Raw genomic sequence first — 22,535 nt, forward strand, 5'->3', positions numbered from 1 at the left:
TTTATTAATGTAAATATTTTACTCCCTTAAAATAAATAATTTAAAACTCAAACTCCTAGAATGATACCAAGATAAGATCTGTGCTGATGCTGAGAACGAGGCACATCTAGAAGTTATCTAATATAGGTTAGATGGGGGAAAACTGAGGAAATTACTGCAGTCAATTTATTTGCTTTCTTCTAAAAATAGGAGAATAGACAGTAAAGATTTGCGAATAGTTTGCATGAGGTAGAAGCCTGCCCAGGTACTAATGATTTGCTATAGAGTAGCAAAGAAAATTCAATTCTATTTAACTTAGTTCAGGGAGCATTAAGTAAGTACCCCCATGCACTCAGTAATATGTTAGTCACTGAAAATGCAAAGATGAAGAGGGCATAGCCTCTGTCCTCAAAGAATTGAAAAAAGTCATTGCAATATTCAAAATGAAATGGTTTCACTTACACACTTAGATTTATATTGCCAAGTTTTCAACATGGATCACATTTTTAAAACTCAGTTATAATTTAAGTTGGTTTCATTCAAGTCAACAAACACATATTGGGCATTTAGTATGGGGTAAGGAGCACATGATAAACAAGACATAGTACCTCCCTGCAGAGTGTGATCAGCTTCTTATAAAAGTGGCAGAAGGAAAAGGAATGATGACCAATATGTGATAAACAGTGTCACTGAAAAAATCATTTGTAATTCCTAATGAGTATATTTCATTTTAAGAAGTATTTATGTCTCTCCAGTATCTGTGCTTGGGACCTGAGTTCATCAAACAGCCCTGTGTTTGAGCCTGCATGAGCTAGAAGAATAAGGGCAGTTATGTCCTATGATCATGTCCCCTTTAGAATAGTCAGTCCCAAGCATGTTTTAACCTAGGTTATCTGTAATTTTTTTCCCTCGCTTTGGGATATTAGTGTTGGCTCAAGTGGGAAGTAAATATTAACAAAACAGCTTTGAGGTTAACAAAATAGATGAGATAATTTAGCTTATGTGAGACCGCAAGATTATCTGAAATCACAAGAACTGACTACTTCTTCCTCTGTGCACTGCTCTGCCATATGACCTTAAGTAAGAGTCGCCACATGGCACTTGATTTTTGACAGTCCCTCAAGATTCTTGAATGCAGGGACATTGTTTTATCATTCTAGACCTAGAGCTCAGCATAGAGTTGAGCACATACATTACTTTTCACAGATGTTTGTCAAACACAGAAGCCTGGAGAACATCAAGTGTGAGATGGCAGGAAAGAAAGACCAGTGAAGTTCCCTATATAGTTTATTTATATTGTGTCCCAGACATCAACATCTCTTACTATTCCTTGCTGCACTAGTAAATATTGAAGAAGAAAACAGAAAAGAAGAAGGAAGATAAAATTCATTATGCAATTTTTTTTAATGTACAGAAAAAAACAAGACTGGGAGGACTTATGCCAACATTTTAAATCTTTCTATATAGTGGGATTATGAATGATATTTTCCATACATTTAAATGTTTTTCTAAAATTTCAAAATTTCTAAATTTAGCCTTTCTAAGTTTTACAATAACTTTGTGAGTTGCAAAATTGACTATATATATACACACACACATATACACACACACACATATATACATATATATGTGTATATATACGTATATATATACATATATATGTGTATATATATACGTATATATATATACATAATATATATATATATCTCCCCTTTTCTTTTATCTGCTAAAGAGAGGCTGGGTGCAGTGGCCCAGAACTGTAATCCCAGCCCTTTGGGAGGCTGAGGTGGGAAAATCACTTGAGTCCAGGAGTTCAAGACCAGCCTGGGAAATATAGTGAGACCCTGTCTCCTCAAAAATAAAGAGTTAGCTGTGCATGGTGGCACACACGTGTAGTTCCAGCTATTCAAGAGGCTGAAGCAGGAGGATCACTTGAGCCCAGGAGGTCAAGGCTGCAGTGAGCTGAGATTGCACCACTGCACTCCAGCCCAGATGACAGAATGAGACCCTGTCTCAAAAATAAGCTAATTAGTTAATTAACATATTAAAGTCAAATTTATAAACAAAAAACATGTAATTATATGTTACTGTGTAGCTGAGTTGCTATGAAAGTCTGTCAGTTATCTGAATGCAATGGGAATGTTTTGAATATATACTAAGTCTCTCTACCAAAAATATAGTGCTAGTTCACTGTGTTCTTATTCACAATTATTACAGTATCAGTCAAACAAGTAATAAACAATAATTTTATATTTCTGAGAGTATAGATTAACCTTTTCCTTTTTTTGAAAAGGATTTTATAAGGGAAAATTCTAATTTAAAATACAAAGTGAATAACATTTGCATGTAAAACCACAAAAACTCCTAAGGGCTGACACTCCTTTAATGTAGGAAATATTTGTTAAAAGTTATATTTCCTTTTTTTATATATTTAATGAATATGACTTTGCCTCCAGAGTCTTTTATTTTTCTTGTATACTCTCCAGAAGCACTTCAAAGAGTATCATAATCAAATCTATTTTTAATGCTTAGAACATATTAGTAATAATTAGTGTTTCATGTACTGTTTTGTATGCAATGTTCAACCTTTGGAATTAATTTTGAAATGCATGTTTCTACACCTCTAATCAGGCTTTTATTTAGCGAAATTAGTAAGCTAAAACCTGATAAAACAACAAAGTTTTCATATTATTCAAAGGAAGTGGTTTTATTTAAAGGGTCCACTGTCTTAATGTGTGGTTTGACAAACTCAGGAATTATTTTTGTCAGCACATTCATGAGGACTAGATAAAATTCCGTATTAGGCACTATGGAAACACAAAGGTTAATACAGAATATGGATATTGCTTGCAAGAAGCTTAAAGTCTAATTGAGCAAAACAAGACTTGAGAACACAAGCATTTAAAACAGACAGAGTGATTAAGATTACAAGAAAAGCACAGATAAGTGCCATGGAAATAAGAGAAGGGAATAAGAGATTAAGTAGCATGTGAACTAGGACTGGATGAGTAAGATACAGACCTGTGGGGATGGATATGACAAGCGTTACAGCTTTGAGCTCTTATCTACCATATTAAATTGTAACTATTGGTTTGCATGTCTCTCTCTGTTTCACTAGACAATGAAGTCTGAAAGGACCAGGTCCAATCTCTTTGTATAACCTCAGCACCTAAGACAGGAGCTGAAACAGCACTAACATATGTTTGTTGAATGTTGAATGACTACAGTGGGAACGAGTACAACAATGGTAAATCGTGGCAGCTTCAAGGAGGGGCAAAGACAGTGTATCAAGTGGTGATGAGCTGAGTTTGCTGGGGTGATAGCACTTGGAAGAAGAGTTGTGAGAACCCAAGTGAGGAATCTGAGCTGGAGACAACTATTAGAAGACCTGGGATGTCAGGTTTGGACTTTGTTCTTTATATAAATGGGGAACTGGTTGAACATTTTTCAATAGGCAAGGACATCACCAGAGCTGTGGATAAAAGACTGGTGGTAGGATGTGAGGAAGCCATTATTGTCCAGTCTGAGATCACACTGGCCTTCAATAATGTAGAGGCAATGTGTGACACGGAGTGGCGGGGACGCAAGGGTGGTAGATGGAGAAGATCTGTCACATATAGAACCAACAGGACATGGCGACTGAGTGAATTTAGGGCTCTCAGAAGGAAAACAATGAACAAAAACAGGTTTTCTACCTTAGCTGCTGGAGAATATTGTGTTCATTATTAAGTGAAAGAAATGTACATGTGAAAGATAAGACTAAGGTATCTATTTTGACTATGTTGGGTCTAGAATGCCCAACTTTACCCAGCCAGCAAATGTCCCAACCAATCCTCAAATTCAGATCTTCGACTTCCAACTAAGTGCTATTTTGGGGACACAATAGCCCTCTTTTTTTAAAACACATGAATGATTGGCTTCTGTTGGAAATCTTCTATTGAAATAAATTTCACCTACAGTTTGAAATAAGTGATACACTGCTATGGATTGAGTTGTGTCTCTCCAAAATTCATGTGTTGAAGCCCTAATCCCTAATATGACTGTATTTGGAGATGGGGTTTTTAAGAGATAAATAAGTTTAAATGAGGTCCAAAAGGTGGACTCCTAATCCTACAGCATTGGTGGCCCTATTAGAAGAGGAAGAGAATGAGATCACTTTCTCTCCCCTTGCACAAACACGAAGGAAAGGCCATGGGAGGACACAGTGAAAAGGTAGCAGTCAAAAAACCAGGAAAAGATCCTCCATCAGAATCTCACCATGTTGGCACCCTGAACTCAGATTTCCAGACTCCAGAGCTGTGAGAAAGTAAATTTCTGTTGTTTAAGCTGCCTTTTCTGTGGTATTTTGTTATGGCAACCTGAGTTAAAACCTGCATGCTTCCACACAGGACAATACGGAGCTGAGTTATCACTCCAACCCAAGCTGTACTTTCACTCTCAAGCAGAAAATACGCTTTTCATTTGTGTTTCTGCTTTTGTTTTTAATCTGAATTAACTGAATGCTCTCAACTCTTGAATGGCCAAAAGTCTGTACCATTCTTGAGGTAGAACTGGCCTTCTGTCTACCATGGTAACTAACACACAGAAGGCATTCGTTTTTGTTTTTCTTTTTCTTTTTCTGAGTGAATGAGCATTATTAATTTTTCTGCCTGGGTGGTAGAAAAGCCACTACACCTAAACCTAAGCAGGAGTGCTCTTAAAAACCTCTAACCATCATCAGAGACCCAAATGACAACAACCTAGGAAATATGGAATGTCATTTTCCCCAAGATACATTGTTTCATAAATTCTCTTCTAGTTAAAAATACTTCTTGTATTCAACCAACATCACTAAATAAAGAACACAGAAATAGTTTTAGGCAGCTCATTAACAAATATGGAATAGTAGCTCTATTTTACTAAGCTATTTTAGCCTGTTCAGACAAAAAAACAAAACATTGAATGTCTGTAAATAGCCAAAATGAAGAAAAATATTAAGCAGGGCAAATGAAATATTTTACTTTTATTTCTATATATGAAAGAAAAAGTGAGGTTTGATATCAGGGATTTTATACTATATTGAGAAAAATAACTAATACTTCTTTAGAGTTTAATGGCACAATTTTACTCTACTTGGATTTAATTTACAAGAGTATATAATTGGCCCTTTAGTATTGCCACATTACAATGATCAGCTGCTGTACATCCTGTAGTTACTTCTACTCTACCAGCACAACCTGGTGATTAATTTCCAGTCTAGTGGCTTGACTTCTGCATGTCTCATCTTCTTCTTCAAGCCTGCCCTCATGATCAAGACATAACAATTTTAGCTTTCTTTACATTAGTCAAAAACAGTTAGCATTGTCAGGTAACTGCAAAAAAAAATTCTTACTGAAATTGAAGAGACTGTGGAAAGTATATGACTGTCTAAACTTACTAAGATAACTAAAACGATTCAGTTCTGAAGCTAATTTTTGCATGGAAAGATCGGGGGGAAGGCACCATTCACAATGATTTCTCAGACTCTCTAACCTGATTGTTGTCATAGAGCCTGTCTGCTCTGCCGTTTGTGAATGTTTACCAAAGATCAGTCCCTATGAGTGGTATTCATGAGGCAGTTCAGTGGCGCAACCCTGTGTTGGGAACTAACAGGCCATTACTGACTCGTTGTCTATTCATTTCAGATTGTTTCTATGGAGGATTTATAGAAACAATACCAAGGTGGCACCAAGGTGGCTATCAATGCTGTTTACAGACAATTTAGAGGAATAAACCTGCAGTTATGCCCGGGCTGGCTTCCCTTGCGGTCCTGGGGCATAGTGTTCTAATCCTATTGTGACGTGATTGTTTCACCATAAAGTGCTCCACCGAGGCCTGTAATTGGCATACAGGTTCAAATTAGATTGCTGTGTGTTTAGGAAAGCTAGGGTCATTTCACATCAGCACCTCTCATTAAGAAGCAGGCGAGGAAGTTCTCCATTACAGGAAATCTAATGTATATATTATCTTTTATGATAAAGACAATACCTAGAGTACACACTCACTGACACAGGCACACATATATTACCCATCTTGTCTTTCATCACCATGAGGAGGAGGGTAATGTGAAAATGCAAAACACATTTCTGAGAATGGCAATTAAATATTTACCAGCAATGTCTCATGGAACACTAGCTTTGGGAGCTAAAAAGGAGAGACGGGAGGGAAAATAATGGATGAGAAAAATCCAACAATTAGTTCTGCTTTTTTCTAATAATATCATGACATGAAGGTAGCCTTTCTCTGGAAGTCAAGCAAGTCTGTGGTATCTATGTTTTCAACTCTAATCATGGGTGAACTCAAAGAAGTCTCAGGATGAAACATCCTCTTTCTAAACTTGTTTTAAGCTTCTTTTCAAAATCCTCAAGGCTTCAAACCATTAACAAAATGCATTTGTTAATGAGTAATCTATACATGGTGGGAGGCTACTCTCTGGATAATTAAAACCTAGGACAGACAACTTTCCAGTAGAAAGAATAAAAATTTCACAATCCAGTAATATAAATGAATAAACATTTTTCAGGTCTTTGCTTCAGCCTTTCTGAGACCCATGGAGGAAAAACAAAAATACTTAAGGGAGAGTGAAATCAGAAGAAAACTATCTGAGCCAATAGGAATGTTATGTTGGTAAATGAAGAAACAAAACATTTAAAAATTAATTATGATGATGAAAGAAGGAATAGGAAGGACAGTGAAAGAATCAATACACAAACAGCACAATGTGGATATATAAGGGGGCCAGGTGTGGTGGCTCATGCCTGTAATCCCAGCACTTTGGGAGGCCACAATGGGCAGATCATCTGAGGTCAGGAGTTTGAGACCAGCCTGGCCAACATGGTGAAACCCCAACTCTACTAAAATTGCAAAAAGTATCCGGGCGTGGTGGCGAACACCTGTAGTCCCAGCTACTCGGGACTCTGAAGCATAAGAATTGCTTGAACCCGGGAGGTGGAGGCAGCAGTAAGCTGAGATCATGCCACTGTACTCCAGCCTGGGTGATGGAGTGAGACTGTCTAAAAAAAAATAAAAATAAAAAATAAAAATAAATAAATAAATAAAAGCAAGTGAGGGAAGTCAGAGAAAAGAGGTGATGCTGTGGTCTGAACATTTGTGTCCCCCCAAATTCCTATGTTGAAGTCATAATCCCCCAAAGTGATGGTATTGTGAGGGGGGCTTTGAGGAGGTGATTAGGTCACAAATGGGATTAGTGCCAAAAGGGACCCCAGGGAGATAGCCCCTTTCACCATGTGTGGACACAGCAAGAAGGCAGCACCTATAAACTAGGAAGGAGGCCCTCACCAGATTTGGAATCTGCTGGCTTCCTGATCTTGGCCTTTCTAGACTCCAGAACTGTAAGAAATACATTTCTGTTGTGAATGAGTTACACAGTTTATAGTATTTTGTTATGGTAGCCTGAATGGCCTAAGACACGTAGTAAGAAGGAAAAGGAGAGTGCGGGGTGGGGGGCATTAAGACAACATAGAGGAAGAGAGATATTTTTCCATTTTTAAAAAGGAAACTGATTTGCTTTCAGATGGGTGAAAGTTGTGGAAGAATACAGACTGTGCATGAACCCCATCCTAAGGAAGAAGTCAGCTCGTGCACATCCACGTGCACACACACGTGCACAGACATACACTCACATGCACACATGCACACACGCATTCAAGAACGTCTCTGGAATCCAAACACAGCCTCTGGCCATCAGTCATAGAAATGAACCTCAAAGATACCAGGGCAAGGTTCCTGTTATGGATTGAATTGCATCCCTCCTGCCCACATATTTTGAAATTCTAACTCCCAGTAACTTAGAATGTAACCTTATTTGGACACAGGGTCTTCAGGGAAGTAACCAAGTTAAAATGAGGCCACTGGAAGTGGGAGACCCTAATCTTAAATGGCTAGTCCTTAGGAAAAAGGGAAAATGTGGGCGCACACATAGAGGGAAGGTGACATGAAGAGTCACGGGAGGAGAAGGCTGTCTTCACGTCAAGGAGAGAGGCCTGGGACAGATCCTTCCTTCACAGAACGAACCAACCTTCCTGATACTTTAATCTCAGACTTCTAGCCTGCAGAACTGTGAGACGATACGTTTCTGTTGTTTTATGGATGAACTTGAAGGATATTATGCTAAGACAAATAAGTCAGGCATACAAATACAAATATTGCATGATCTCACTTATATGTAGAATCTAAAAAAGTCAAACTCTTAGAAGTAGAAAATAGAACTGTGGTTTCCAGAGGCTATGGGATGGAAGGGGATGGGGAGATGTTATTCAAAGAATACAAAGATTCAGTTAGGAGGAGTAAATTTTAAAAATCTATTACACATCATGGTGCCCATAATATTCCTCAAGGATCTAGAACCAGAAATACCATTTGACCCAGCAATCCAGTTACTGGGAATATACACAAAGGATTAGAAATCATTCTACTTTAAAGACACATGCACACATGTTTATTGCAGCACTGTTCACAATAGCAAAGACTTGTATCCAACCCAAATGACCATCAATGATACATTGGATAAAGAAAATGTGGCACATATACAACATGGAATACTATGCAGCCATTAAAAAGGATGAGTTCCATTCTAAGCAAACTATCACAAGGACAGAAAACCAAACACCGCATGTTCTCACTCATAGGTGGGAGTTGAACAGTGAGAACATATGGACACAGGGAGGGGAACATCACACACCGGGGCCTGTCAGGGGTGGGGAGCAAGGGGAGGGATATCATTAGGAGAAATACCTAATGTAGATGACCGGTTGATGGGTTCAGCAAACCACCATGGCACGTGTATACCTATGTAACAAACCTGCATGTTCTGCACATGCATCCCAGAACTTAAAGTATAATTTTTAAAAAGTTAAAAAAAAAACTAATGTATTATCAATTTCAAAATTGCTAAAAAAGCAGATTTTACATGTTTCTACCCCAAAAAAAAGGATAAGTATGTGGGGTGATGGATGTTAGGTGTAATGATACACAATGTAAACAATATCAAAACATCACATTATGCCCCATAAATATATACAATTATTACCTGTCATTTAAAAATAAAGAAATAGATTATTTCTGTTGTTTAAGCCACTCAGTTTGTTATGCCAGCACTAGGAAATAAATAGCTTTCTAAGTAGGAAGTCTTACTCCCAGTGGCTAGATCCTCAACACCCCTCTCCCAACCTTCCAGATTGCCCAGGAGTGCCTTCAGGAGACTCCTTAAGATGAACTTCAGGGATGCAGATGCCTTGCCTTCTGCACTGCAGCCTCTGAATTGCTTGCTACTTTCTTGCTTGTGCGCAGCAGCAAGGGGACATAATTACCCATTGGCAAGTGCTTCTGGCCTCTGGACTTCAGGGACCTAGACATTCAAAGCCTGCTGGAATAAAAGAACTTCCTAAGCTTCAGAACATTACCTAACACCGGCATCCAGGGAAACAACACAAAGACTTCTCTATGATGATTACAGCCACCCAAAAAAGCCATCTTCATATATGTGTAGTTTCAATAGTTTCCATCTGTCTTCTGGTGACAGTGCATTCACCCAAACACACTAGCACAATTGTTGTACCATCCGTCTCCATAGAAGAGTGGGACAGAGCCACTGATGGATTCTTTGTGAGACCAATCCAGGACCCCCATATGCTATTACTATATGATCTGAATGCCAAGGAAGCAGTCAGTCCCACCTCACCCCAGAGCCAGCTGCTTCCTTACTAATGTACTCTTCACTATAATTTCAGGGAACGACCTAAAAAACATACGTCTTGGCTTGGCAGTGATCTTAGAGGCACTGTTATTCTAGATGTCTCAAAGACATTGGTCATAGGTCATGTCCTTCCTGTTCTCCCTGACAATGTTTGGTGAAAAAGGCATGACTAAGATGTGTGACCTTGAGACTGTCAACCTCATCATCCAAAAAATGAGGGGAAAATGTACTAGAAAATCTCTAGATCCTTTCTCTGATCGTTATATTACTGATACTTTGAGGGGTTCCTCTTTCGTATATGCTCCAGGTGTTGCAGGCTTGGAGTGATTCCCAAAATGATACTTTATCAGCGCTATCTGACTTCATCAACAAATTTCTCCAAGGTGAATGCCCAGATAGCCCCCTCTAAGTCTCTTTTACAAGTAAAGAGAATGAACACTCCACACTCCATATGAAACCCTAGCACATCACTGTTTTAAGTGGATTCCTTTCACCACCAGAAAGCTCTGTTACATAATGTAACTATTAGGCTGGGCTGAACTTCATATGATGATAAATGATAGGTCACAGAAAGCTCATGCCCAATAACAGGGGTATCATGTCAGTATTACCCAGAGCACACACATATGAAAGATGGAGGAGCCATCAATAATCATGTTTGGTCCTTGTAATTATTATTAGCTTAGTAATAGTTATTGCCATCCTCACTCTTTCTGCTGAAAGAGAGGCTTTCTGCTAAAGAGCAGCTAATAACAATGAAGGGTCAAATGTGCACACCAAATAATACTCCTCACCCAGACATATAATACAGCTTCTAAGGAGCTAATAAATGCTTTGGGGTGTGTGTGTGTGCACATGTATGCAGGTGTGTGTGTGTTTCTGTTTGCGGGTACACACTTAACCCAAGAAAATTAAACAAGTTCCCAATGAATACATTTTCCTTTCTTTCTACTAAATCATAGACCTACCATAAGCTTTCTTTGAAACACTGCAATGTAGCAGGGACTAGAAAAAGAATTCCCCTTCTGGCTGCACTTTGAATCTTCTTAAAACCTAATTCAAAGTATTGTCATTCTTTTGTAGACACAAGTCTATAAACTCATTCTCCAGATAGAAGTTTTGAAACAAAACATGGGGACTTCTGAGACATAAAGGGCTCCTTAGTAATTAAGATAAAATAAGGATTCCCACATCGGCTCTCTATTACAGATCTGTGAAATAGCTCAATACTTCACTTCACTGGGCTAAAGCCCATTCGGGCCATCAAGTTGAAAACTGCTGTATTATTATTCTTTGATGTCTACAGCTTAGTAGCACAAAGCTGGTCTCTGAGCACTTACTCTCTATAAAGAAACTCCAAATGTTTGGCCTTTGGGCTGTAAATATTGTGTCACCATTGATTTTTAACATATAAAGTGTATTTTCCTGAATGTCAAGTATTTTCAAAGTGCATGCCCTCCCAAGAGCACAAAGTAGAAGGAATTAAAGATGGCTTAAAAGCTAGAGCTACAAGCAAGCAGGGAAGAAAGGCAAGGCAAGAAGAAATGAAAGAGAGGAATAAGTGTACACAATATTCCAAGTATTGTGTTCTCTTTCATCGTTTAGCTTAAAATGTTACATGAAAATTTATCTCATTGTCACTGAAGACATTCTAGCACCAACAATAAGCAGTTCTATTTTTCTTATCTTACAATACCAACTGTGTTCTAAAACACTACATACGGCACTACAGTGAAATCTCTTTATACGGGTATTATCTCATTCATTTCTCTGTCTCTTTATTACTTCTTATAGTAAACAAATACAGAAAATATTTGTTAAATGAATAAATTCTACCAAAATTTCTACTTCCCAAATTCTATTTCCAAGCAACTGCTGTCAAATGCCCTGTGAGAACTTTTGTTCAAATTAGAAAATAAAGCTACTAGAAAATAGTTCTGAGATGTTTATGCATGCAAAGTTTGTCAAATTTCACCTTGATTTCAGAGTCAGATTCAAAGCAAATCAAGTGACATTTTCTTGTTTTTTTTTATAAGTTAGAAGAATGTCCTGAGCTGTATCCCAGACCCTAGAGGGATCACCTTGCTCTTTCTTCATCAGCCTCCTGTGTCAAGTCACAATCGGACCATCAAGGAGTTTTAACGTCCTAGATGCAAGCGGAGATGTCTGTGGGGATTCTGATGAGCTGGGGGAGCTATTCTCTTTCCCTTAGTCAATCAGTCCTCACCACACAGATGCAACTGAAGTCAGGAAAAACCTCTTTATACAAAGCATTCCTGACCTGCATTTGCCTGTGTGTAAAGCTTAAAAAGTAAAGCTTTTTGTCACCTATATATTTTTATAAAGAAGTATAAACAGCACCAGACCAACCTCCAAATCCTTCATTGCTTTATAAAGCTTAATATATAATTAATATATAATGAAAATAATTACTCAATTTAAAGAGTTTAAAATGTAGACTTCTAGCTTGAGAGTCCCAAAAAATAAAATTGCAAAACTACAGCATTGCTGAACAGACTGGAAGGGAGTCTAAAGGAATATAGTTAATAAGCAAACATGTCAACTCACTGATATAAATGGTGAAGAGTAAATGCTAAAACCATTCCCACCAACTTCATTCAAATTGTTAATCTCTTTTTATATAAAGTTCTGCTTGCTTGCTGGAGAGTTCTATGGTGACCATTTGTAATTTTTCCAATCCTTTTATCCCCCTCTGATGTTCATCCTCTCTCCTGTGATTGCTCCTGACCATCCATAATTAACTGGGAAAATGCACTGGTATCTATACTTCAGCAGTTTGTCTAGCAATAAATATTCACATTCCTTAATCATTCTGTATCTATGCTTCATACCACATGCATGCACGGTCTTTAAAGATGTTTATCAGACTGCTAATAAGAAACAGGTTGACTATTTTTAATCCCATATAAAATGCAAAGGAATGCATTCTAATTCAGCTCAATGTAAACCAACCAGTACTAATTCAGCTCCCTTCATCTTCTCAACTAAATGCCAAGGGGTCACCAAGGAAAAGCAAAGGAAATTAGCCTTTGCCAAAAAACCGGGACACCGCAGGCCCATCTTATCATGAAGTAACTGCACAACCTTTGGCCCCTCGTTTCTCTGGCCTTTAGCTTCTTTAAATTAAAATAGCTAGCCTGGCTGGACTTCAAGGTCTCTTCGGTATTTCAGATAATTCCTGTGTCTTCTGAGCCTTTAAAGATGGTGTGTGTTTTTTAATCATACTCGTAAGGAAGTATGTAAGTGAATGAGGTGAGGACCAGAGGGAATGAAGGATGAAACTGAGGGATTATATAATAAGCAATGTATATTTGTTCATTGTCTGACAGCAAGAGAGAAACCTGAAGTGAAACAATGAACAAATGTATATTATTCATGGTTATGGGACTATGAACATACTTGTAAGAAAGGAGAGATGTTTACTTTTATAGCTATTTTATTCAGAAAAATGACCATTTGCATACACACCAAATAGTCTGAAATGCTAATAGGCTTAATCCAAAATTATGTTAAAATAGTAATGCACACACCATTCTTTTAGAAATACATGGACATTTTAGGTTCTTAGTTGTAGTAATAAAGCTTTTTCTCTCTAAAGGGGCATGAAACAAAGTTAAAAATCAAAATTCTATTTAATGTATATGTTAAAAAAGATAGATAACATTGTAGATATGACATGGCAATGTTAACTATGAAAATAATTACAGGCATAGGTTAGCAATTAAGTCATTATGAAGTGACATCATACTGATATAATTTTATGTCATCATTATTCTTCTAATGCAGTAATCACTAAAAATGTGCCCATACTCCAGGCTGGGCATCTTCAAATTCAACTCCTTTTCAGGAATTTGGAGCTCTTCAGATCAACAGTTTCCACAAACAGTATATTGCCTTTTTCTCTTCACTTTCTTGGTGGCATTTGATTATATATTCAATATGAAGTTTAGGAGGAAGATGCCTCCCTCGCTTGATGACATTGGATAGAATAGTTTAAACACACATGGTTTGCCTACAACCAACCTAATTTCATGGTTAATATTAAAAGCTAATATTCATTTATTTATTCCTTGATCCCCAACTTCGTGCCAGGCTTTGTTCCAGTAGTTATGGCTCTATCACTAACTGGAACAGAAAAAAAATTCTTTGCCTTCTAGCAACCGACAGTCCAGTCTTAGGAAGGCAGATAATAAACATAATAAACATAAAAATTGACAAGTGCTATTTTAGAAGTGGCAGTACATATGATGGACTATTTTTTCCTTATACAGAGGTGCAGTCTTATGAATAATGCATCTTGCCTCCACAAAGCATTCAGATACTGATATAATTAGACTCATTTCTGAGGTCCTCCTATAGTTCATGCATCAAACACAGGCCCTTCAGGCAGCTGTGTTTGGGTCTATAAGCATGGGATGTTAAAGAAATGAGCACAGTCATGCTAACACTGCCCTCACTGCCTTACAGATGTAGGATGACAGTGATTGCCCAAGGCATTCTAATTACGCAGTATTTAGTAGGCTGGATCTAGCACACACCTGCCAGAAACTTGAGAGGGGAGATGCTGCACCAGGATTTTTATCTTACACAGGAACCCAGCTGGAAGCCAAGTTCTAAAGAGGCTGGTGGCTGCATAAAAACCACATGCCTTCAGAGTTTGGTTGGAGGTCCCCGCAATTCTCTTAAAGACGTGTCTCCTCAGTCAGGGTCTCATTCCACAACGATCAGCCACAGGCCTTGAAGATGTGCATGTGCTTCTGCCACAGCTTGGACTTAGAAACATGATTTATAAAATCCAATGACTACACATCTCACCTAGACATATATCTGAATAGTTTTCCAAATGAGGCATAAGGAAAGGTTACAAAATAGATAATATGTGATTGACTGTTATATATCACCATCAAAATATGCAAATAAATGGTTTTGAAATTAAGTAACGTGTATATGTTTAAATGACTCCCCAATTTAAAACTGAACACATTAAATGATATTAAAGTAAAAATGCACATTTCATAATGACTTGGAGAAATTCACTATTTACATTTAAAATTTATAATATTTTTCTAAGACAAAAATTTTTAAATCAACCTGTCTGCTACTGTTGCTTCTACTTTGGCAGAACAAGTTCTTTATCTACTACACTTTAGGTTTTAGTATGGCACTATTTTAAACTCTATGTCATATAAAAAATCCCAGAAAACAAAAAGAAATCCATAAAACGAATCTTCTTCCAGACTGTCAGAAGCACACTTAGAAAAAAAAGTCATCCATTTGCTTATTGAATACACCTGCTTGTTAATTTGATAATAGTACATACAATTAACCACTACCTCCTATGCCATTTTGTAGGTGAAAATCAGAAATCTCATCTTGCCCATAATCAAGTTAATTTAGCAGAGACATGGAAGCCAAAATTAATTTTTGTCCCTGCAACTTACAGAATGCAAATTCCCAAATGGCTCCCACTGGAATTTTTCTGTATTCATTGAATTTCTACCCTTACATACCTTGTTTGTCATCATATTATCTGTAAAATATTACTATGAAAATATTTCAAATTATAAACTTAGAGACTAGAGAGGATCTGAAATCTAATCGAGTCCATGCCTCTACCTCACAATGCCTCTCCTCAAACACCCCAGACAGGTGCATATCTATCCTGTTTTAAAGACAGTGACTGGGCTGGGCACAGTTGCTCATGCCTGTAATCCCAAGCCTTTGAGATGCCGAGGCAGGAGGATCGCTTCAGCCCAGGTGTTCAAGACCAGCCTGGCAAAATAGTGAGACCTCATCTCTAAGGAAATATTTAAAAATTAGGCAAGTGTAGTGGCATGTGCCTGTAGTCCCAGGTACTCTGGAGGCTGAGGCTGGAGGATTACTTGAGCCTGGGAGGTTGAGGCTGCAGTGAGCCATGATTGCGCCACTGAACTCAAGCTTGGGTGACAGAGGGAGACCCTGTCCCAAAAACAAACAGATAAAAAGATATCAAATGAAAGAGATTCTAAAACTTCCCTCTCTGGGAAACTCAATTCAGCATTTTTTTTTTTTTTTTTTTTTTAGTGTTAGGATCTGGAAAGTACATATTATACTGAACTCAAATTCATGTTGCTGTAGTTCTCAGTTTCCTCTGTTCTTCCCATGGATAGAGAATGGTGGGTATAGTCACAGGATTATAATCTCCTACGTAAATCCTATCAGACCACAGCCAGGACCCTCTCTTCATTGACAGTGCAAATGTTTTAGCTCTATTTTCTAGTCCTAAAATCCTTGTATGCTATAAACCACTCTAAATTCAGAGTAGTCATATTTTTATTCTTTAAAGCTTGTTTCACCTAGAAATCCAGAATTCCGACCTCTAATTCCCTACATATTAATAATAGACTGCGTGTGCAATTTAGTTCAGAAGCAGAAACCTCCCAGTGGAAATGGATTCCCTGTGATCAATTTCTGGATTTTTCTGCACTGGAGCCATAGAACCGTCTCTGGCACCATGGACAGTGCCCTAGACTAAGTGTCCTCATTAAAGGGAAGGTCAATTCTGACCTTTTAGTCAGAGAATGTACCAGGTTTCAGATTTTAGTGTGAGAATTTCTAAGGAAGCTTGTTAAGACTGCAGATTCACTTTGTTGTGATATTCCCCCCGTCCCCAAATTCTGACTTGGAATATCAGAGCCAGGACTCCGAATCTGAATTTTTAAAAAGCCTCTTCACAGCATGACCTTCTCCGTCCACAGTGATTCTGAGGCACATTCTCTGTGAATTACATTTGAAAGAGGGTTTCCTCTATCTGCCTTTATCCTTCTATTTTGAATTTCTTTTGGGGGGAGGAAAGTCATGAATCCATATTGAAATGACCACAAGCAACATATGACCTGAATTCAGAGTACAGAGAAGAAACGCTCCGTGGATAAACAGGGCGGGGGGAAGGGAAAAGCTTGCTGAAACCTTCTCAGCACAGCCTTTTCACTTCATTTGCATTTACTTGTGCATTCACTCATTCCTTCACCTTTGTATTCAGATTCAACCAACAGTGTTTTGGGTTTCAGAGTCTCAGAGTGGAGATGAGTTCTAACTCATCCTGTGTAAGAGCTCTTGATAATAAATGGGTAAAGCAAATATTTATTCCTAAATTAATATAATTTATAATAAACTATATTAAATATAATGTAATAATTTATAATAAATCATATTATTTATAATTTATAAAACATTATATTTAAATTATATTTAGGAATAAAATATATGTAAATAAATTTGTTTTGTCCATATTTATTCCTAAATATTTCTATAGAGGAATTCAAATAAGTTATAAATCATTGTGGGCTGGGCAGTGTAAAAAAGCTTTTAAAATTTGTTTAATCATTCCATAAATATGTATTGAACACCTACCATGTGAATAAATTAATGAAAAATTGCTGTTGGATACTTCATTTCAGAAGGCAATGGTTAAAAGATAAAATATATACTAAGCCATTTTAGTCATTCACTTATGAAACATTTACTGAGCATTTACTACCTGCCAAATAATCAACTAAATGGTAACAATGTAAAGATGAATTCCCTCAACCACAAACCACTGGGCCTTTGCACAGGATGTTTCATTTCCCTGTATATTTTTTTCCTTCCTTTTCCTTGTTAACTTCCCCAGAAGCCTTCTGTGATCAGTCTATTAATAATTTTCTCTAGCAAACTCTCTCTCCATTCTTTAGCACCATACGATTTTCTACTACAGAACTTAAGCAGAGCTAATATTACCTTTGCCTGTATAATCATCTGATTTCTGTCTGCTTTCCTCACCAGACCATAATCACTATTAGTGTTTAGTGTGGGGACCATGACCATTATTTTACAAATCTTCAGCTTCTGGCTCATTGCAGGATGTGAAGTACATGCTTAATAAATCTGCAAAGGTAGAGTTAATGAATGAAAATAGTCTGAAGGTTTATTTCCAAAGATATAGACCAATAACATATTCACTTTCCCCTGAGTTACCCAATGAAATTTACACATATTGCCAGAAGTACCCTCACAATTTATATAGAAAACAATAGTCCACTTCTCTTCCAAAAGAGATGTTCGAAATTTAGTTTATCTTTATCTTATATTTTGCCTAATTTCAGAGATTTATCCCTGATATAAGCAAGTCACTGAACCACACCTTCCAACACGAATAGTGTATATCTGATGAGTCTTAACTCAAGGTGAAAGAGTACTACAAAGTGCCCAGAAAGCCCAGTCTGCCCCAAGATCTCACTCAAGTGAACGACCTCCAGTTTACCATGCTGCACCAATTATAGAATATGGATACTGGATTTGCAATTGGAAAAGGTCAGTCATCAGAAGAGCCCCAGAATCCATGGAGAAAGAAAGCCTACTCTTCTAGTAGCTAGGATCGCTACCTGGGGAGCAAGAGTTCATGCAAATGAGCTCTCAAGCAGGCATGCTTCTGTTCTGGTGTGTGTATCAGCCATGTGAAGCCTTTTCAATCTTTTGGGCTAAAGCAATTTTTCTAGCCTGGTGCACAACTATGAGTCTCACCTTTTACCTGCATCAACATGATCTATGTAAAACCTTGATTGAAAAGAAAGAACTAGACTGGTTGAAGACTTTTCCTTTTAGATTTTGAGGATCATATTTAACATAAACTGAAATCCCAATGCTCTCTATTAAGTCAAGTGTATGGTATAAAGGACATATTCTTATTATGTGTTGAATTTGGAGGTCCAACAAGTAAAAATAATACATAATTACCTGACATTATGTCGCATTTATCTTTGCTTTTTAAAAAACTTAAATACTTTATAGAGATTGCCTATTATTTACCTGTACATCTATTATTACCTGTCCAGATGTTCTGGCATTCTTTAGTAGACAGCAGGCTTGCTAAGTCAGGCAGCTTTCAAAGACATGGAGACTTAGAAGGATGAGGGGTGGATAATAAGGAATTAATGGGTACGATGTATATTATTTGGGTGATGAATTCCCTAAGAGCCCTGACTTGACCACTACACAATTTATGCATGTAACAAAATTGCACATGTACCCCATAAATATGTACCTAAAAAAGACATACCAAGAATCATACAACGAATTAAAATGTTACGTAAAATGCAGTACATAATTGCCTTCAATGATAAATGCCTCTTTATAAGGTGATACAGAAATTAGGATCCTTTCAGAAATTCAACTACAACTGGCTTTTAAAAGCTAGAAATGTATTATCTCACATAACAGAGCCAACCTCAAGACCTTCCACAGTTAGGGCTGCAGCTCCATCTTTTGGCATTTCTCTTGGTTCTATGGCTTCAGTATATATGTCAGCTTTGTTTTCAAGCTGGCTTTCCTTTTGGTTGCAGGAGGGCTGCTAGCAGCAGCTGGGACCCAACCTTCCTCATTCATGTCCAGCTGAAAGGGAAAGTCTGTCTTTCCCCAGAGTGGAATGAAAGCCTTTCTTTTCATCTGATTGGTCCAACTTGGTCATATGCCCACCACAGCTGGACCAATGGCAGTTGGAGTCCCTTCAAGCTAAAGATAGATTCAGCTTCCCCTGAGTTCCATGGGCTGTCAGGGGAGAAACAGATGCCTGAACAGACCTGGAATTCTGGTTGGAGGGAGGAAGAGAGGAGCAGCCACTGGGCAGACAATCAGCAGTATTTGTTGAAGATGGCTAAAGGTAGTCCAGCTCTAAGTCTTGAAGCAAAAAACTGCCCAGAGAAGAATTTTTAAAAACACAAATTTGGTTGTGTCTATAATACTCACCAATTACATAGTTTGGAATATTTAATCACTAAAACCAATCATTTATTCATCATTTCTGTTAGTTGTATAATTGTTTACTTCCATTTTCAATAGTCCTTTCTCTTCATTAGATTTTGAACCTCTTTTTGTGTTTTCCGCTTCATCACAGAGCCCCCATGGCATCTACTCCATGACTTTACATCCAGCAGGGACCGAACCATTTGACTGACTGCTAAATTCCAGCCAATTGGCTGCCTTACTGCTTGGCCTTTTGGCTAAGAGCAAGCACAGCATCAGCTTAGTCAGTGTGACGTCTTCCATCCAGGGAGTCTTCCCTGTCCTGGCTGGAGGACAAACCCTACAGGCTAATTACTAAGCATGTGGTTTTTAATTAATAATGCCCATGATTAACATGGAGCAACTTTTATATAATACAGAATATTATGTAGACTGAAAAATATAACCATCTGAAAACACACTTGATTTTAGGGAATAGAGGAAGAAAACATATCTTCAATACTTAAAACAGAAACACACACACACACACACACACACACACACGAGTTATGAAATTAAGATTTTCCTGGTGTAGTGAATAAACTTTAAAAGATTCCAGCATGATCTGAGACAGTTTTTATTCTGAAGTGTTGTGAAGGGCAATGAAGCCTGCTGGTAAATAAGATTAATAAAAATAATAGGTTGATAAATCCTACTCCCCTCTGACAAGATCCTTTTGTAATAACTGTAGTTTTAGAATACTGAATAAGTGCTGTGGAAGATTGTAATTAAAGCTTTTTTCTGATGGATGTAGTTATAGGAGAGTGATAGTTGCTCAATTGTTTGCTATTGACTTAACGTGCTTGGATTGGTTCAGAACAAAGCCCATGTATGTTTTTGCTGATTCAAATGAAATTTCCAGTAAAATTAAGAATTTGCATATGCTCCAGAGAATGAAGTAGTTTATATTCTCCACCTGGTTTATCTATTTTGTTATTAGTCTTAAGAAGATGATTAAGTTGTCTGATTCAATCTTGCAATTCAGTTCTTAAAAAATAAAAATGAATACGGTATAAATTGTAATGCCATCTGCATTCTATCTTTTGAAACACAGTAATGCAAGGAAAATTGTTATAAAACACTAAATATCACAAAATAAAATGTATTCAAGAATTGTCTAAGTATCCCTAGGTGATGTTTTCAAGTGTATAGGTTATTATTGTTCTTCTTCTCTGTTCCAACCATTTTTAGATGATAGCATTTGGTAGCTGTGCCCCCAGGTGAACTTTTTAAAGTTCTTTTTTTTTCATCGAACTGTAGTTTATTTAGTTACTGTAAAGACATCGGGGCCGGGCGCGGTGGCTCACGCAGGTAATCCCAGCACTTTGGGAGGCCGAGACGGGCGGATCACGAGGTCAGGAGATCGAGACCATCCTGGCTAACACGGTGAAACCCTGTCTCTACTAAAAAAATACAAAAATTAGCCGGGCGAGGTGGCAGGCGCCTGTAGTCCCAGCTACATGGGAGGCTGAGGCAGGAGAATGGCATGAACTCGGGAGGCGGAGCTTGCAGTGAGTGGAGATCGCGCCACTGCACTCCAGCCTGGGCAACAGAGCAAGACTCCATCTCAAAAAAAAAAAAAAAAAAAAAAAAAGACATCCGAATTTCCTGGAGTTAAATAACAATGCCCCCACATGGTCTATATTAACCCTCCAATAGGAACAGAGTTAGTACAGATAATTGAAATCCAAAAATAAGCTCTAACTTAGTGGATATTAAAAATTCCCCAAAGTCAAATATTTTATCAGATTGAAAAATATTAATACCATTAATAACACTAATAGTAATTCCAATAACACTTACTTGCTTTGAATAAATCATTTTATTTATTCCTCATATCAACCAGAGTATTGTTATCTCCACTTTATACATTAGCAAACAGGCTCAGAGGCTGTGCTAAGCACTCATAATTTCTCCTCATCTGTTGTATTAAACATGATCTAGTACTCTTAACTAATAAATAGCACAATCAAAGGGCAGTTGTGTGATGGACAATAACTTCTGAAGAATTAGAGACAAGTGCAATACTTCACAGTTCAATAATAGAGAAACTGAGACCAGGATGAGGAAAGCGATTTGACAGCATATGGGTTTTATCTCGTATTACTAAACGCAGGCAGAACAACCTGAGATTCAGTGAGAATCTGCAGCAGCTTTCTTGGCAAGAAGCATCTTTCTCTAGTCTGGCAGATCATAGTTGCTACTTTACATAAGGAGAACAGTATTTCTTCCTGGTACTTAATGAGAATGAAGTCATCCAGCACATGGATCAAATATTGAAATGTAAAATTATAATGATGAAGAGGATCATGACAATGGTTAATACCATAAAAATACTAGAAAAAGACTTATGTAATCTTGAAGTATGGAATGATTTTTAAAATATGACCTTAAAAAGAGAACCATAAAGAAACAAAACAATAACTTCAATTATGTAATAATTAAAATGGAGAGGGAGACTTAATATAAAAGCACCATAAACAAAGTTAAACAGAAACAGGTTAGCATGGAAAAATATTAAGCAACAGGTCTAGAGAGATGGCTAACATAGAAAGAGTTCATGCAAAACATGCAGGGAAAAAAACAGCCATCCCTTCAACATATGCATTACACAAAGAGCTTAGAACGTAAACAGGCAAAAAAAAAAAAAAATCATTGTAAATGGCCAAGAAATAGAATTTTTAAATGCCTGTTTTTACTTATAATAACCAAACAAATGCAAAGTCTAACAAGAATATTTTGTTAATAATAATTGTATAATAAGGAAATAATAATGTTTAAAGCTCATTCTACACAAGATTACGTCCTTTGCAGGAACGTGGATGAAGCTGGAGGCCATTATCCTTAGCAAACTAACACAAGAACAGAAAACTAAATACCGCATGTTCTCCCTTATAAACAGGAGCTAAAGGATGAGAACACATGGGCACATAGAGAGAAACAACATACACTGGAGCCTATCGGAGGGTGGAGGTGGAGGGTGGAGGTGGAAGGTGGAAGAGGA

The sequence above is a fragment of the Piliocolobus tephrosceles genome, chromosome X (assembly GCF_002776525.5).
Source record: "Piliocolobus tephrosceles isolate RC106 chromosome X, ASM277652v3, whole genome shotgun sequence".
Lineage (NCBI taxonomy): Eukaryota > Metazoa > Chordata > Mammalia > Primates > Cercopithecidae > Piliocolobus > Piliocolobus tephrosceles.